The sequence below is a fragment of the Microcebus murinus genome, chromosome 11 (assembly GCF_040939455.1).
Source record: "Microcebus murinus isolate Inina chromosome 11, M.murinus_Inina_mat1.0, whole genome shotgun sequence".
NCBI lineage: Eukaryota > Metazoa > Chordata > Mammalia > Primates > Cheirogaleidae > Microcebus > Microcebus murinus.
Window position 1 is genome coordinate 22,451,809 of NC_134114.1, and position 4,980 is coordinate 22,456,788.

At 34.6% G+C, this 4,980-nt stretch overlaps 1 pseudogene; it reads right to left on the reverse strand.

The window, feature by feature from the left end:
- Positions 1–1,279: 1,279 nt before the first annotated feature.
- LOC142873702 (protein SERAC1 pseudogene) lies at positions 1,280–4,193 on the reverse strand (annotated as a pseudogene).
- Between the last annotated feature and the right edge of the window lie 787 nt (positions 4,194–4,980).

Genomic DNA, 4,980 nt, shown 5'->3' on the forward strand with positions numbered 1-4,980 from the left:
AAAATGAACAGAATTTTAGTAGAGAACAATTGTATTATGCTCAAAATAGATTAAAATATTTTTATGAATCTATATAGTTAAACACTGAACTGTCAAAAAATTATATTAATTTATGGCAACAAGTTTTGCTGACCAGATAAACTTAATGGTTTTATATATACTTAATGGTTTTATATATATATACATATATAAAGCCATTTATATATATATATACTTATATATATAAACCAAGTATATATATATATATATATATATATTTCTTTTTACCTGTTTATTTATTTATCTATTTGGAGCAAAATATTTAATTAAATATTATATTACATTAAATATGATATTACATTACAATAGTAAATAAAATTCTTTGAAATATTTTTCTCATTGTAGTTATGGTAGCCAATATTTCAGGGTTCTATGTCAAAAGGATATCTATAAAACCACAGAATGTTTCACAGAATTCCATCCATCTTTCTTTCTACTATGTTGTCCTCTTGGTAATACATCCCATATCAGGAGATCATTAGATAGATGCAGATAATTGCCAGTTTTGATTAAACATGAAAAATGTCATTTTATTTGGTAAAGTAAGAAAAATATATGTGACAGGGAACTAAGTGTTACTAATAGCCATGGTTAAGCTGAAACACATGGTGATCAGAAAATGACTCTAAAACAAGACATAGTGCACACACATCCAAAGAACAATTACTTCTATTAATTTTTTCAGTTATATCCGGATCCAGTAGGGTAAGTAATAAGAATAGTAAGTCAATTTCCCTTTTTAACAAAGATCTGAATTTCTAAGGGACAAACTTAGCAGCAATACTAATATATTAGATCAAAAGCATGCATGCAAATCCTTTGCTGAGCAGAAATAAAGAAAAGGGATAGCAAAGATAGGCTGGGGATAGAGTAATGTCATTTGATGAGGACAGGACTTTTATTTGTGAAGTCCTGTGTAAGTTTTCTTAAAATTAGTTATAATTGAATCATGACTTTTCTCATATTTCCTTTCTAACATTTTTCTAATGTTTCACTGAGAATTTAAGCCATTCCTAAAGTGTTTTTTAGCATATTCATTAAGATATCATGTGCTATAAATTTGTGGTGCTTGTTTTCTAACAACCATTATCATAGAGAATAAAAATACCTCTATACTTTCATAATGCAGGATGTATCAAGCTGCATAGTAGGAGATGTGAACTTTTTTTCTCCTTGTTTTTACATATTCGATTACTCTTGTCACTCTGAAATCTTACTCTTTTTTTTTTTTACCCAGAACTAAAACAGAATCTTTTATTTTATAGTTTATTCTCTCCATTTTAGGTCTCTCCTAATGGCACTTTTATGGTCAGTGAACAGTGGCTTGCCCTTTGGCACCTGCCAGTGCTCCTCCAGGGTGCGCCAAGATGGTAGCACATGGAAAGGGGGACTCCAGCCACTGCAGCTTTGCTCCCAGCCATGAGCAAACCATAAGTGGCACAGAAGGGATTTCAGAGGAACTCAATCTAGCCCTTCCTTCTGTGATTGCCAATTTTGTGCTGGTGCTTACAGTGCTCCACTGGAGACAGTATTGTGTTGTCTGCAACACACCCCAGACCACGTTGATGCCATAATGACTATATTTGCATGATTGCTTAGAGCTTAAAAAGAGAAAGAACACCAAGTTTCTTGCACTGACTTCACATATGAAAAACGGGAGACAAGTGTTAGTTTTCAAGGTCTTTGGCTAAAGTTTCACAGATGAATCATAAAGTACGTTGATATAAAAAAGCATCTTTTCTCTTTGGCTTACAAATATTCAAATGGTTAACATCCACAGGAATTAGCTCTCCGATGCCTGAATCGGCTGATTCCACGGTCACCACGTGGAGTTTAATCATCCTCCCAATATAGGTTGGTAGAGTTTCTACAAAATTCAGCACCTGGAAGTTTTTGCCTTTCGCAAACTCCAGAAAGTCATCCTGTAGTGTTTTAAGAGCAGGAGAATCCTTGCTGAGTTCTTTGACTTCCAAAGAAGGAAAGAGAAGATACCGAACATTAACAGAGTATTCAGCCAAATGTGATCCATGATGAGGGACACTATAAAAAATTATTCCTCTAGTATTGTTTATAACAGTACTCATTTCTGGCTTCTTAGAGGCTTCCAACAGCATCTTTTTGACAAGAAGACCTCCCATGCTATGTGATACCCAAATCAGTGGCCTATCCCCCACACTAGCAGCTCTGAGCTTCCTAAGAAATTCGTTGCTTCTGAATTCAATGGACTTTCTTTCCATGGGGCATCTTGCTCTCCAGTCACTGAGGGTGGTGTCATACTCCACAGATATAATCCGGAGAGCAGGACAGTCTCTTGCTAACCATGTCTTTGGCCAACACGTTGTATACCTGTCTTCATCCCCTACAGCCTTTTCAAGCACAACCCGCTCACTGTCCTGCTGGCGCTATGTCTTGAATGCTGCTCCCGTAAGGCCATGGATAAAAAGGACATCTGCTTTAATGGGCTGACTTGTTCGATGCTGGGGATGTAGCACATATTGAAATCTTACTCTTTAATTGGTTCTAGTCTCAGGGCTACAGAGAAACCATTTAGGTATCACATTTAAGCCACTAGCTGCACTCTATTAGAGACTACCAAATTGTGAAGTCGTAGCCCAAGGCCTATCAATAATCAAGTGCTTTTGCATTTAGTTTTTATTCTTTATGTTTTTATTCTTTATGTTTCAGTCTTTTACATGTGGCTATCCAGTTTTTCCAGCACTATTTATTGAATAAGGATTCTTTTCCCCAGTGTATATTTTTGTCTGCTTTGTCGAAGATTAGTTGGCTATATGAGGATGGTTTTATATCTGGGTTCTCTGTTCTGTTCCACTGGTCAATGTCTCTGTTCTTGTGCCAGTAAAAAGCTGTTTTAAGTACTATAGCCTTGTAGTATAGTTTGAAGTCTGGTAAACTGATACCTCCTATTTTGTTTTTATTGCCTAGGATTGATTTCGCTATATGGGGTCTTCTCTGGTTTCATACGAAGCATAAAATTATTTTTTCTATATCTGTGAAAAATGATGATGGTATTTTGATAGGGATTGCATTGACTCGGTAGGCCACTTTGGGTAGTATAGACATTTTAACAATGTTGATTCTGCCGACCCGCAAGCATGGTATATTCTTCCATCTGTTTACGTCCTCTGCTATTTCCTTCTTCAGTGTTTCATAGTTCTCCCTGTAGAGGTCTTTTACCTCTTTAGTTAAATATATTCCAAGGTACTTTATTTTCTTTGTTGCTATTTTGAAGGGAATTGAGTCAACTGCAATTTTGAAAGCCATCAGACAACAAAGATTTTTTTTTTAAGATTTTTCTCCAAAAGAGATATGAGCACTGCAGGGAAGCAAAAATTTGGAATTGTTTAGAAAATTACAATAAATTAATGAGTATTAAAATAGTTCTATTATTTGCTATTGTTTTTATTTTGGGTGTTGGTGTCTTTATTCCTTTATGTGTCTTGCATACTTTTGGCTTTTTTCCTTTTTTTTTCCACTTTGGTCTCAACTGTCATCTGTCCTAAATGAACCAATCTTGGTTACCTAGATGGGCTAAGCTTAATTATTTAATTGTAATGTTTGCATCATAATAGTAATTCTGGGTTGAATTCTGTTCCTCCCAAATTCCTATATTCAAGTCCTAACCCCTATTACTTAAGAATGTAACTGTATTTCAATACAAGTTCTCTAAAGAAGTGATTAAGTTATAAAGGGGCTATTTGTGTGGTCCCTAATCCAGTCTGACTGGTGTCCTCATGAGAAAAGAAAATTTGGACAAACCTAGACAACCAGAAGACACAGCAAGAGAGGGATCATCATCAAGCCAAGAAGATGGTCATCAGAAGAAACCAAACAGGCTGACACCTTGATCTTGGACTTCCAACCTCCAGAACTATAAGAAAATAAATTTCTGTTGTTTTACCAACCTAAAACATGGTATTTTGTTAAGGCAAGCTTAGCAAACTATTACCAATAGTAAGCATGAATCTTGATGTTTTGGTATTTTCGCTAATTCTCATATCATGTTAGAAGGCAAATCTCATGGGAAAAAATAGTTTTTCAATCACATACCACATTTACTTTCTCAGAAAAGAAGACGAAAGATTATTTCCCACAAGAGTTGCAATAATACCACTGGTCATCACTAAGTCGAGCATCATGGAAGCAAAGAACCAGGGGCATGCTTCACATTTTATCAGTGTTCTTAGATTTCTTTCAATTTAATTGAGTAATCAAAGAGTAAATGTATTTATCAGACACCAGTCTAAACTTTTTATATTGAGTTGTGACTTGGTTACAACAAACACACAAAATGTATGTCCAATATAACTAATGATATCACTAGTTTATTCCTTTTGTATGTCCTAAATTTTTATTTTAAAATGTGATTGTATTAATCAGGAAAAAGTTTATATTAAAAATTGCCTGTGTGTGTATAGTTTTATAATAATACTTTCAGAGCAAACAAAAAAACCGCCCCCCACAAATAAAGAAGAGTTTATTTCCTTGGTGAAAAATTTGTTTTTTTTGCTCTGTCTACTAATTTCTTAAAATGTCACAGGGATATAAGAAAGGACTATGAGAAGTGAATTTCTAATACAGCAAAATTAACTTTCATGGTATATATAATAAAAGCCATCAGTGTTCATTCATTTGTCCATTCATATTCAACAAATACTCACTGATGACATAGTATATGTTAAACACTGTTCCCACTGTTGTTAAACATTTGAACCAGACAGAAATGGCCCCTGCCTGCAGGGATGGGGAACCTGCAGTCTTCTGATTTCAAGATTGTTCTTTTTCAAGCACCAAACGCGGTAAAAAAAAAAAAAAAAAAAAGCTTCACCCTTCTCTGCTGCACTCTTTATAATAAAAGAATTTGTTTTGTAAAATTTGGATTCAGTCATAAGGCCACACTTAAGCACCTAGAAAGCCACATGT